Raw genomic sequence first — 13,774 nt, forward strand, 5'->3', positions numbered from 1 at the left:
GGTGGCTTCGTTGCAGAGTATCATAGACGACCAGGCGGAGTGCTAGAAGGGACGGGGAACTCACAGCTTTGTGGGAATCGGTGAGAATGTCCGTTGCTTTGAAGGAGATATTTCCCTAGCAAACAAGCTTTCGAAGTAGGGTTGCCAACTGCAAATTGGGTAATACCTGGAGATTTGGGGGGTGAAGCCTGAGGAGAATGGGGTTTGGGGAGGGATTTCAATGGGGCATAATGTCATAGGTCCCTTCTGCACATGCAGAATAATGCACTTTCAATGCACATTGCAGCTGGATTTTGCCTTGTGGAATAGCAAAATCCACTTGCAAACAATTGTGAAAGTGGATTGAAAGTGCATTATTCTGCATGTGCAGAAGGGGCTACAGAATGCACCTGCCAACATTGCCATTTTCTTCAGGAGAACTTATATCTGTCACTAGAAAATCAGTTGTAATAGTAATGTCCAGGCACCACCTGGAGGTTGGCAACCATATTTTGAAGAGCACCCTTGATGGATGTAATGACCCAACAAGAGAACTTTCCCCTCTCATTTAGGCTCTTCAAATCAAGAACTCTCAGCATTTCTTTTCTCTCTCTTGTTTGGTATTTAAAGCATGTCCCATTCTACCCTAAGTGCCTTGAGAAAATGTACACCATAAGAAAGGCACAAAACAAAGTTATACAATGCCTATCCAAAAAGCCTTAACAGTAACAGGGCAGGGGTGGGGGCGGGAAAGAGAATATTCCTATTATCTTATCCAAATGTTTGTTAAAAATAATTTTTTCCTGCTATGATACTGGGTTTTTACTATCAAATGCCCCCAACTAGAAAAACCTATACAGAAAACAGTCTTCCCATAGTGTCATTCATCACCTTATCTAGTTAAGGAGACGAAAACCCAGGTTTAGACAGTCCTGGAGGCAAAGCAGTCAAACTCCCCTTGGCAATACTGACCAAACATTTATCATCAGTTCAGGAGTTTCAGCCACAAAATACTACACTTCACAGGTTTAAAACTGTATTTGTTTAAAACTTATGCCACCTTTCCAACCCAATCAGGTTAGCCACAAAGTGGCTAACATTAAAACAATTAAAATGCAATTTAATATATATAATTCAATTTAAACACATCAAAAAAACAATACAAGAAGGAAGAAGAAAGTACCAAAGTTTAGGTACCTATTTCATGGGACATGCTTTTGGATTTTTGTGTTTGCCACAGTAATATACATATTTATTATATTTATGTGTGGTTTTTGAAATATGTTGTCAAAGTCTTCACTTTGTAATTTATTTATTTCTTAATTACCTCTGCAGTAGTTAAGGCGTCAGTCCTGGATCTGGGATACCTGGGTTTGAATTTCCAATTTTCCCTGGAAAGTCACTGGGTAACCTTGGATCAGTCACTCTCTTTGCTTAACTTAATTCACAGGGATTAGGATAAAAGGGAGCAACAGAGAACAATGTTGTAAGATGGTTTGCATCCCCACTGGGGATTAAAATAGGGTATCTTACTATATAATTGAGCAGCGTGTTCCCGACAACAAACTAGAAAAAGGGAGGGCTGCTGGGAATTGTAGTCTTTGGCCATCCAAGAGGGTCCAGATACCTGCTCCTTCTGGAGGGGCAAGAACTACACTTCCCAGCAGCCCTTGCTGTAGGAAGCTATACTCACCTCCTTCACCCCACAGTGTGCTTTTCTCTAGCAGCAGCAAGTCTTGAAAAGGGGAGAAAGTGCGAGAGGAAGCCATACTCCTCTCCTTCTCCATGGTGTGCTTCTTCCTACCGGACTAGGTCCCTGTGGGGATCTTTAAAGAACTTCCTGCTTGGGAACATGGGACAAACTCTGTCAAGTCACAGATGAGACAGAGGAGCCATTTCCTAAGTTTGGAAAGCCTGTTGTGGGGGGGGATCTGTAGGTGAGCTTTTTTTTTTTCATTGAATGATTAGCGGGTTTTGTTATCCATGGCAAATTGTGGGACCAAGCAGAGAGGAAAGGCAGAAGGGGTTGGCCTCCTCAGTGGGTGCCATTAACCCACACACAGTTTTCTAGAGCCTCTTGTATTTGTTCATATAATGGGCTTTACTGCTAGTAAATCTATAATTATACAAGACCATCCATCCATCTGTGGCAGGCATAACTCATCCACAAATGAAGCCATGATTCTCAAAACTGGCCCCTGGCTTGAGGATGATCATGGTGGGATATGCAGTTGCAAATATGAACGGAATTGGAGCATGCTCACCCACTTCCACCTGCTTTTTGCATGAAAGCAATGGCTGTCTGTGGTAGGCATAACTCGTCTGTAACAAACACTAAGAGCCTCAGCATGGTCTCTAGCTTTGGGATGATGACAGGAGTTGCTGTACCCAAAACTGGAGAATTTGGAATATCTTGGGCCAGGTTATTCCCAGACACTCCCCTATTTGCATTGGATTTAGAAGGAGGAGGAGGAGTTTGGATTTATAACCCCCCCCCCTCCTTTCTCTCTTATAAGGAGACTCGAAGGGGCTTACAATCTCCTTTCCCTTCCCTCCCCCCCCCCCACAAACACCCTGTGAGGTGGGTGGAGCTGAGAGAGCTCCAAAGAGCTGTGACTCGCTTAAGGTCACCCAGCTGGCATGTGTTGGAGTGCACAGGCTAATCTAGTTCCCCAGATAAGCCTCCACAGCTCAAGTAACAGAGCGGGGAATCAAACCCAGTTCTCCAGATCAGAGTGCACCTGCTCTTAACCACTATGCCACTGCTGCAATGGTTGATTGCTGCAAGAACTAATCCAAAATTAATGATAAGAACTTCAAAGTTGGGTTCAGGATGATTGTGGGTGGTGCAGTGGCAAATATGAAAGGAATCAAAACATTCTGGCCTACGCAATCCTGACAGCCCGCCCTTCCCCAAAAAACTCTTCATTTTTGCGTTGGAAGTTATAGTTGCCTATGGCAAGCATAACTCCTCAGAAGATAAAGTAAGGCGCCTTAAAATTGGCCTGTAGTCAGTGGTGGGATCCAAAAATTTTAGTAACAGGTTCCCTCGCCAGCCCCCCCCCCCTCATCAAAGGGGGCAGAGGCGTACTTAGGCAAACCTGAGCCCTGGGCAAAACCTGAGTTGGATGCCCCCCATGGGCAGCCACCCCACCACGACCCCCCAAAAATTTTTTGCACCAGGTCATTTCTAAATCATCCTCACATTATAGAAGCATAAGCATAAGCATTTATTGTCATTGTGCACGCACAACGAAATTTACAGCAGCATTCCTCGATGCACACAATTTCAGACTCATACATCATACTCATACAATTTCATACAATGCATCATACTCATACACTTTCAGACTCATACATCATCCTCACTTCCCCCTTCCTCCACCCATCCCTACACAGCCCCAAACACATCAACATGAAAATGCCCCAACTCACAAATCTGAACACAGCAATGGTGAAACACACAGGTTCTTTGATAGAGACTGGTGAGATAAAAGGTACGAAAGGCTGAGAATCAATGAATTGCAGTACCTGAAAGGGATTAACCTTCAGTTCAGGGAGTTACATTATTAGTCACAATTGCTATATGGAACCTTCTCGTTCAAAGGCAGTATGCCTCTCGGGGAGGCGAGGGCGTGGAGGTGGAAAAACGGACCCAATTAGTAACCCCCTCTCGGCACACACAAATAATTAGTAACCCACTCTCGGGAACTGGTGAAAACCTGCTGGATCCCACCTTTGCCTCTAGTTTCAGAATGGTATTGGGCGCTGCTGTGCCCAAACCTGTTCAGGCGCTTTACAATGTAATCCTAGATAGGATTCCACTGTTCTAAATTCACTAGTTAAGCAAGGTGCAACTCTTCATAAGATTGCTTTGTAGGAATGATGTTTTTTTTTCCCCAGCAGTCTTTAAAATCCATACACTGAATCCAAGTCTGAAGGAGTTGCCATAATGGGGGAGAACCAAGGAATCCTGGGGCCATTTGAACCAACATTTATTTCATTCCAACCTACTCTGAAACAGGATCTTCCAGGGAAAATATTTAGGCCTGCTTCTTGAATCCAAATGTCAACCCTTGGGATTAAAATCACTGAAGATAATAGTTCAGCCAATCTTCTCAAATTAACCGAGCTTTTAAAGCAGATAAATATCTGTTCCAATTTTCTCCCAATTACAAAGTAAGTACGAATGATTGTGGAGTAATGATGTGTAAGAGAAAGCGAGAGGAGGTGGGAATCTTCTTTCTAAAGCGGCGGCGATGTCCCCTTCAGCCTAGCTGGTTTACTTGTAGCCCCTACCAGTATTTGCGTGTTTGCCAGGGACTCCACACTGTTTGTGTTTCTAGCAAATGCACATGCAATGACAAGTCTGAGTCATTTTGGGCCATTCAGTGTAACCTGCACGATGCAATAAATATGTGGATCCGCCAGTGTAACTTCACAAATCAGGGTGGACTTGAAGACGAGTATTTCTGAATCAGATCAAAGGGCTATCTTGACTAATATCCTATTTCCCACTAGAATTCCCAACTCTGGGTTAGGAAATTCCGGGAGGTTTTTTTTGGGGGGGGAGGGGGGAGGGGAGGGGAGAGCCTGCGGAGGGGGCATTGGATAGAGGAGCAACCTCATCAGAGTATAATGCCGTGGATTCTGTCTCAGGTTGCCAAACTCCAGGCAACGACTGGAGCTCTCTAGGGATTACAAATGTTCTCCAAGTGACAGAGATCAGTTCACCTGAAGAAAATGGCCACTTTAGAAGGTAGACTTTATAACATGATACCCCAGGAGGAGGAGGAGGTGGTGGAGGTGGAGGTGGAGGAGGAGGAGTTTGGATTTATATCCCTCCTTTCTCTCCTGCAGGAGACTCAAAGGGGCTTACAATCTCCTTGCCCTTCCCCCCTTACAACAAACACCCTGTGAGGTAGGTGGGGCTGAGAGAGCTCCGAGAAGCTGTGACTAGCCCAAGGTCACCCAGCTAGCGTGTGTGGGAGCGTACAGGCTAATCTGAATTCCCCAGATAAGCCTCCACAGCTCAGGCAGCAGAGCTGGGAATCAAACCCAGTCCCTCCAGATTAGATACACGAGCTCTTAACCTCCTACACCACTGCTGCTTTTATTCAAGTAGCCCCAAGTAATTCACAGAATTTTATCTTAAACAGGCGGTTGCTACTCCAGGTCGAGGTGTCCGGTGGTGATGAACCTGGTGAAACCTCGAAGGGAATGAAGAGCAGCTTCTTAGCTGGCTGGAGTGCCAACGGCAGAACCCCCCCCCCCCCATTTTTCTCTCAAGAAGTTCATTCTTTGGTGCCCCGTTCTTTGAACTGCATAGCCTCCTACACTGTACAAGAATGTCAGCAATCAGGTTAGCCAGCTTGCTTACGTATAGCTTTTAAATGTCAATTATATAATCTCTTTGGTATGGAAATGGAAACCATTTTTACCACCCTCGCAGCAGTTTTTACATTTCCCAGCTCCATTTGACTGAAAATGCTCAGCTTATGAGTGTCACATACATTCCCCAACAGGTTGAAGGCAGAAGTTCTCATAGTTTAGGCCTCTCTCAAGAGGAAGATGCAATTTGGGAGATCTTTGTATGATCAGGAGCTGGCCCAGAATATAGAGAAGGGTGGGACTCTCAGTTCCTTATATAATCCTGCACCTGAATTTCTACCTTTGCTGGTTAAGTGTCTCTTATTTAACTAGCTTGTCCTTTACCCTAGAGGAGTCTGCAACCTGTGGCTTTCCAGATGTTCATGGACTATAATTCCCATCAGCCCCTGCCAGCGTGGCCAATTGTAGTCCATGAACATCTGGAGAGCCACAGGTTGCAGACCCCAGGTAGACAGTAGGAGATGGCTAAGCTCCAGTTTTTTAGGGCCTGCTTGCATCTTATGAGAATCTCTACTTTTTAGCTTCTGCTTATTCCTGATCTACCGTCTTGCCTGTAATATTTTAACTTTGCTGCCAACATCTATTGCCGCCAGGGGCGTAATGCCCATTGGGCAAGGTGGGCAGCTGCCCAGGGCACCACCTTGTGGGGAGCATCAAAAGGTAGGGTTCGTTTTTGGGTATTTTTAGTGGTTTTCCATTTTTGGCCTGCAGGGGGCGCAGTTTTTAGGCTAGCGGCACCAAAATTTCAGCGTATCAAAAAAATGGTGCAAACAAAAATTGGTCATGGTGGAGTGGCCGCCCATGGGGGGGGGGGGGCATCCAACTCAGGTTTTGCCCAGGGCTACAGTTTGCCTTGTTACGCCCTGATTTCCACCTTTGTTGGCGAGTGAAGACTTTGTTGGCAAGAGAAGCCCTTGACAATACATTGAAGACTTTTTGTTTGTTTCTTTTGGCATTTCCCCCCTTCCTAACCAATGTTCTTACGTTTTGTGTATGTTTTAACTGTTTTTGCGTGCATTTCAATTAAAAAAGCAGCTCTTTTGAAATTGTTTTGATGGTGTATATTTGTGGGCAAGTTTGATTTTAACGGTTTAATGGTTTTATAATGTAATTTGATCTTGGATGTAAGGGTAAGAATAGAATGGTGGGATATAAATTCTGGAAATAAATAATAATAAAAAAACTTGCCAGAAAGGGCTATAATCTTCTTATATGATCCTAATATGACTCGTGGGTGCACATATGCAATTAACCTTTTATGGACTGATGGAGATTGGTGAGTTTTGCCATATCAGTTTGTTACTTAAGATAGCCAGTGTGATACCATAGTTAGGCCCCTTCTGCACATGCAGAATAATGCACTTTCAAACAACTTTCAATGCACTTTGCAGCTGTGCGAAATAGCAAAATCCCCTTTCAAACCGTTGTGGAAGTGGATTGAAAGTGCATTATTCTGCATGTGCGGAAGGGGCCGCTAGATATGGACGGAGTAGCAGACTAGGTTTCAATTCCTTCCTTTCTCAAAGTTCTCCTCAAATGCCTTAAAACTGCCTGCCATGAACTTTGTATCAGCTGTTTTCTCTCAGCCCAGCCTTAGAGGGTTGTTGTAAGGGTAAAATGCGGAAGGGTGTGACTGTATAATGCTGGCCTGCATGACTGACTGCAGGAGGGGATGAGAGAAAAAAGGCAATAGTTACAATCAAAACTCATCCAAGTGACATAAAGTATAAAGAATATATTTCTTTTTTTTCCCCTTTCTAGTTGACCTTTAGATCGATTCTTGCACAAATATAATGACATTCAGATGGAAAATGTGACCACAGTGTTTTGTGGGTGCACGTATGGTATGAAGCTGTCTTTAATGGATTTCTTTGCAAAATGCAAGGAATACTTTTTACTCAGAGTTGGAGTCGAGTTAGAGAGCAAGCATTTTAAACCTTCGGAGGGTGTTCTGAGTCAGAAGCAACTGGCTCTATTTCAGCTTGAATCTGAAGTTAACCAATTAACCAATCTAATTAGTAACAATTATCAAGTTCAGGTTCAGCGGTACTATAAGGAGAAGCCATGGATCAATAGCTGTTTCCCTTTTGCCAGTCTCTGTAACATTCTCTGTAAGGAAAATAGTGAATGGCTTAAAAATTACCTAATCCTGCATGAACTCAGAAGCAGCTACTATTAAATTCTATTGAACTTGCTTAGAAGGGGGAGGGGGCTGTCCAGAATTACAATTGATGTCCAGTCTACAGAAATCAGTTCCCTTGAAGAAAACAGCAGATAGTAGTGTGGGCGGGCTCCCATCCCGAAACTCTAAGTCCCACCCCACAAATCTCCTGAAATTTCCCAACTCAGACTTGGCAACCCTAACGCTAAATGCACTCTAATGCTTCATATTGCTATACTTTATCTACATTTCCTCACACACATACATGTTCACAAATACATTATACTTGCCTACTTCTCTTTTACCGGTGTAAAAGAAGCTGGAGAATCACAATTCGACTCCCTCCAGCATCTGTCCAACTAGAAAATAAGACACAGCCCCAGCGGCCCCTGTGACATCGCAGGACTGCCTATGACATCACAATCTTTCTTTTTCTTGGCAGGAGATTCGCTTACAGGGACTTACGTAAGACAACTGACCTCTACCAGTTCTCCCAGTATTCTTATCCAACACAAAATGGCAGGCTTGTGACATCACCAGGATCTTTGCATCGACCTCCCCATTTCCTAGGATGAACGATTGGGCCAAGCATCTCTGATCAGCCATCAGTCCTCCGCCAAACTGTGGATCTGGGTGGGTGCCTCCATCTTGGCCGCTTGTGCAATGCCAGTGCTTTTTATCTCCACATTTGCTATTCACTGCTAAGCAAGGTTAACTTTAATATAGTTGATTCATTTTACCACATCATGTCATGGTCACTAGGTCATCATTATTACTAGAAATTAGTATGTGCTTTTTACTTCCGAGGAGTAGCTGTGTTCATCCGTCATAGCAAAATGAAGCAGAAGTCCAGTGGTACTTGAAAGGGTAACATTTATTTCAGCATGGGCTATTGTGAGTCAGAGGCCTTTAGCACATGTTTGGTCTCTTCAGGTCGAGCGTACGTTACTTTCGGGTCAGATTCTGAACTGGACACGTTTCACCCTCTTCAGAAGTCACTTTGCCGCTGACCAGAGAAGTCCCACAGTTTCCAAAAGTGGCCACTGGACGATTTTTTCCCTGCTTGGGCAGGAAAAGTGAAGCAGAGCAGTATGCATTTTGCCTCCTCGGCTTTTCTGCTCCTCTCTGTCCATCCAGGAGGAATTCCACTGGCATTTTCAGGGGATCAAGAGGGAACGCGTGCGTGTGTGTGTGTGTTTTAATTTAAACACTTTAGCTCTATCCCAAAAGTTATAAATCAAAGATATGGCCATCATGAACAGGCAACACACAACCACTCAAACCCAGAAATATTCTCCTCAGGGGGGGCAGCCAAAATAGCAGCTGGGCTCAGGGGAAGCATCAGGGCGCCTCCTCATGTGTAAACGAGGAAACACGGGGAGATCCCACTGCAATGCACACAGCCACATCAAAAACTGTGAGCGCACAAAGGGCCAGAGTTCCCTTTAAATTCTATAAGAATCTGTGGCAAAGATGGGGGAGGGGGTGTCTTTTCTAAATAATTGGCTGGAGTCAATGTTAGCAATTAGTGGCTGGGAATTTGAAATGGGAATTTGTTCTTCTGTGTCACGGAGTTTCATGATTTTTTTTTTGGTCTTCACTGTTTTTAGTCCCTGCTTTTCAGATTCCGTGGAACCAAGTGTACCTTTTTGAAATTCAATTTTGTATTCCTATTTAAGGGGTTTTGTTTCTCCCTGTTAAGAAACCGTATCTCACTGTCTCTGAAATAACATTTGTTCATGTGATCAATGTGAAGGAAATTGCAGGCAGAAGCAGAACCTGTGCTGAATGCGACTTACATCTGAGTAAATGTACTCGCAAGATGATACCTACGAGAAAAGACATTGCTAGATTTGTATGGGGAATGTAGCTCAATAATAATAGGATGGTTCCCTACCTATATCTTTTAACTAATCCTAATCAGAGAAGAACCTTTACACTTGCTCGTTTTAACGTCTTCCCCATTGCTTTATTGCGTGGTAGATTCAACAACTTCGAATGAGTAAAAGGGTGTGCTCTTGTAATGAATAACAAATTGAAACATCGATACATCAATTGTTCTGCTGCCCTAAGTCCGCAAATATTAGATTAAAATGTTGAAATGTTGTGCATTGCCCAGAGCCCTCCGGGGGTGGGCGGTATAAAAAGTCAAACAAACAAACGAACAACAACAACAACAACAACAACAACAACAACAACAACAATAATAATAATAATAATAATAATAATAATAATAATAATAATAATAATAATAATAATAATAATAAAAGTTTTCTCTGATTCCTGATGAAATGGATGCTCCATGCAGACTCCTTTTTTTTAATGGATAATTCTGATCTCACAACTCTTGAAATGGTAGCAAATTTTTTTTATTGGAAGTGATGTATAACCAGTAGCCTTCACTTATGCTATATATTTTGCATTTGAATACTGCTTTTATTATAAATTCTGTATTTTTGATAGTATTTTATTCTATTTGTTTTATACCAAATAAAGGCTAAAGAAGAAGAAGAAGAAGTGTCAGTTCAATACTCCAGAATATCCAAAAGGAATGCCTGGCACAGCAAAATGGCCTGCAGCTATAGAAAAGTGTTCACTTTTTTATGTATTTCCTATTGTATTTACATTTGAGATGGTCTCTTACTATAGACTTTGCTGCCACCGTGTGGAATGCAGTATAATTTCTACTTGCATTTGAGGGCTTTTGTCACAAATATGTCATTGCTATTACTATTTACTATTACAGTGGAACCTCGGTTTTCGTTGGTAATCCATCCGAAAAGAACCAATGAAAACCGAAACCGATGAAAACCGAGGCAAACTTTTTCATAGGAATCAATGTAAATTCAATTAATCCGTTCTTGGCACTCCAAAAAACATACCAAAAACACATTTTTTTGGTGAATAAACATAGTGTTTAATGCTGAAAACAGTAACAAACAATAACACTAGGACCAGCTTCAGAGCCAGTGGACCAATGTCACACCAGAAAACTGTCTGAAGAGGTCTGTTTCTGACGCCTCTTTAAGATTTGTTTGAAATGGGGCAAGACATTGTCATTAAACAAGTTGCAGACATGGCCTGCAACAGCTTTGTCCGGGTGATTTTTCTCCACAAACCCCTGCACCTTACTGCAAATCGATGAAAACGAGACAATTTTTTCACTGAAAAAAATCAATGAAAACCGAAACTGATGAAAACCAAAGGCAATGAAAACCGAGGTCCACTGTATTTATTCCAAATAGAGAAGGACAGTGTGTGCGGGGTTAAAAACCGCTTGGCAGTGGGAATTTTCAGCTTTTTTGACATAACTGGAATCTGCCTACCTGTGTGACCTATTTGTAGGTAACTGCTGACATGGAAAAGACTGTATTTTAACTCTGGAAAATCAGATGGCAGGCACCATCCAGGTTCTTTTAACCTGTGGCAACCCAAGTAGAACTATGCTGCGTCTGTCACAGATTCTCCTTGTTGATCATCACCTTTCCACCTAGGTCTCTCTTTAGCATTTAGAAATGCATGTTTTAATGAGAAGCCAACAGCTCTTCATGTTCTAAGATGTGCAACCTTTGGGTCAGGTGTAGCTTCCTACTTAATTTTCCCCATTTAATGACATTTTTGCATTTTTAAAATTTTTTATTAGACTTCTACCCCTACCTTTCCCAGCGCAAGCTTGGTTATTCCTATTGTTGCTTAAAGATGTAGAAATCGTGAACTGCCCTGTTACCGTGTATATCATGGATCTGTGGTTTGTTCTTTAAAATTGACTGAGTCTGAGTTATTGTGGAAATATATATTGGCAGCACAATTGAGGGGTGGAACCACATGCAAATTCTGAATAGCTTGGAAATAATTTTTTTAAAGTAGTGAAAAAAGAAATAATTAAGAAGAGAGAGTTTAAGAAAGGTAAGTACTGTTCCCCGGGCTTATTAAAAGCTGGTGAATAAATGCAGATAGACTAGGCCTTAAGCATTTCTCTTGATACCCAGATAATACTTAGATAATACTCAAGCCCAAGCTGCAGCAAGTGTGGTGTAGTACTTAGGGTGACCGACTAGGTGTTGGGAGTCCTGAGTTCGAATCCCAACTCTGCCATGGAAACCTGCCGAGCGACTTTGAGCCCGTCACACAGTCTCAGTATAATATACATCACAGAGATAAAATGGAGAAAGACAAGATGTCAATTAAGCAAATAACTAGAACTTCTCATTTATTTAATTTATACCCCGCCCTTTCCCAATCAAGTTGGACTCAGGGCAGCTTCCAACAACAGTACATTGCAATGTAATACATGACATAGGTTAGAAATGCACAATTTAAAGATATAAATACCACTTTAGCTTACAAGATGATGTTCTAAATTACATACCTGCTATAAATGTAATGCATTAATTATTCTCAGTGGTGGGTTGGCTCATAATGATGGCAAATAAAATGTATCCTCCATGGAGTTCCACGTGGTTTTTAGCCCAAAACATGTCATTTCCTACATGAAAAATGTTTTATATGCATGCTGTTCCCTGGTGATTATTTTTTTGAAAACGTTTTCACTTGCTGTGTGATCTCTTTAAAACGTTTCCCACACCTCTTCACAGTTCCCTGACTGTCTCCTTGACACCATTCTCTGAGTTCACGCTGGCCGTCTTGTGCTGTATTTCTGTCAGTTTTTTTTAGTGGGGGGGTTGTGTCTAGGTAGCTTCACAAACATGACCCTTAGAGAATTACTGTGCAAGGATTTGAAGCTTCATAGGTGTGAATCTAAGAATAAGGTTTTTTTAAAAAAATGGAAGGACCACAAAAATGCATCCAGGAAGCATTTTTGAGGGAGTGAATGTGAACAAATGAGAGGTTTCTAAAACGTTTTCAGGGGCTTTTGCAGAATGAGCCAGAGACAATCAGCAGAAGAAGGGTTAATCACCGACCCCAACCCACTGAGTCTTCCTCAAAAATCAAATTCTACCCCCACTATCTTATAGATATATGGAAGAAGTTCAGCTTTCCAGATCAATTATCTAGTTTGGATTTAAGAAAGCTCTTAAAAAATACCTAACTATACCCTGTACTTTCCCCAGGGCAGTGCTGGATTTACCAAAAGGCTTGGCAGGGCTTCAAAATCTGTGGAGCCTCTGGCCAAGGTGTACAATAGTTTTGACATTGTCACAGGCATGCACGTAGGTAAGGGGGGGGTTCTCGGGTTTGAACCCCCCCCATTCATGTCCAAAGCTCCGCCCACCCGTTTGTGGGTTTTTAAAACATTTCAGCACTTTTTTCGGTTTTTGGCCTGCAGGGGGCGCATGGTTTTGCAGCACCAAACTTTCAGGGATTGTTTGGGGGGCTCTCCTGATGATACTACCCAGGTTTGGTGAGGTTTGGTTCAGGGGTCCAAAGTTATGCCCAAAGGGGGTGCCCCCATCCTCCATTGTTTCCAATGAGAGCTAATAGAAGATGGGGGCTACACATTTGAGGGGACATAACTTTGGACCCCCTGAACCAAACTTCACCAAACCTGGGATGTATTATCAGGAGAGTCTCTTACTGATACCACCCAGGTTTTGTGAAGCTTGGTACAGGGGGTCCAAAGCTATGGACTCCCAAAGGGAGTGCCCCATCCTCCACTGTTTTCAATGGAAGCTAATAGAAGATGGGGGCTATACCTTTGAGGGTCCATAACTTTGGACCCCCTGAACCAAACTTCACCAAACCTGGGTAGTATCATTAGGAGAGACTCCTAAAGATACCCTGAAAGTTTGGTCCTTCTAGCTTAACAATTGCACCCCTGACAGCAGGCACCCCCCAAATTTCCCCAGATTCTCGTTTTAAATCCACCCTCTTTGGCATGGATTTAAAGGGAGAATCTGAGGTCCTCAGTTTAGAAGAAGAAGAAGAGTTTGGATTTATATCCTCCCTTTCTCTCCTGCAGGAGACTCAAAGGGGCTTACAATCTCCTTGCCCTTGCTCCCTCACAACAAACACCCTGTGAGGTGGGTGGGGCTGAGAGAGCTCCGAAAAGCTGTGACTAGCCCAAGGTCACCCAGCTGGCGTGTGTGGGAGTGCACAGGCTAATCTGAATTCCCCAGATAAGCCTCCACAGCTCAAGTGGCAGAGCAGGGAATCAAACCCGGTTCCTCCAGATTAGAATGCACCTGCTCTTAACCACTACGCCACATTGAAAGTGATGCTGTTTCAGGGTGGGGGATAATCCACCCCAAAACAGCATCACTTTCAATGTTGTTTAACTAGGGA

The 13,774-nt window shown here is 42.9% G+C and overlaps 1 long non-coding RNA gene across 2 annotated transcripts; it reads left to right on the forward strand.

The window, feature by feature from the left end:
• Positions 1-17: 17 nt before the first annotated feature.
• LOC125430508 lies at positions 18-10,393 on the forward strand. 2 transcript variants are annotated; one of them, XR_007244179.1, is made up of 4 exons: positions 18-80; positions 5,139-5,341; positions 7,974-8,164; positions 10,028-10,393. It is a non-coding gene; the product is annotated as an uncharacterized LOC125430508 (long non-coding RNA). The 2 variants fall into 2 exon arrangements; XR_007244178.1 differs by lacking the exon at positions 10,028-10,393 and having other exon boundaries at positions 7,974-9,719.
• The last annotated feature ends 3,381 nt before the right edge of the window (positions 10,394-13,774 follow it).

Source organism: Sphaerodactylus townsendi, linkage group LG04 (genome assembly GCF_021028975.2).
Source record: "Sphaerodactylus townsendi isolate TG3544 linkage group LG04, MPM_Stown_v2.3, whole genome shotgun sequence".
Classification (NCBI taxonomy): Eukaryota; Metazoa; Chordata; class Lepidosauria; order Squamata; family Sphaerodactylidae; genus Sphaerodactylus; species Sphaerodactylus townsendi.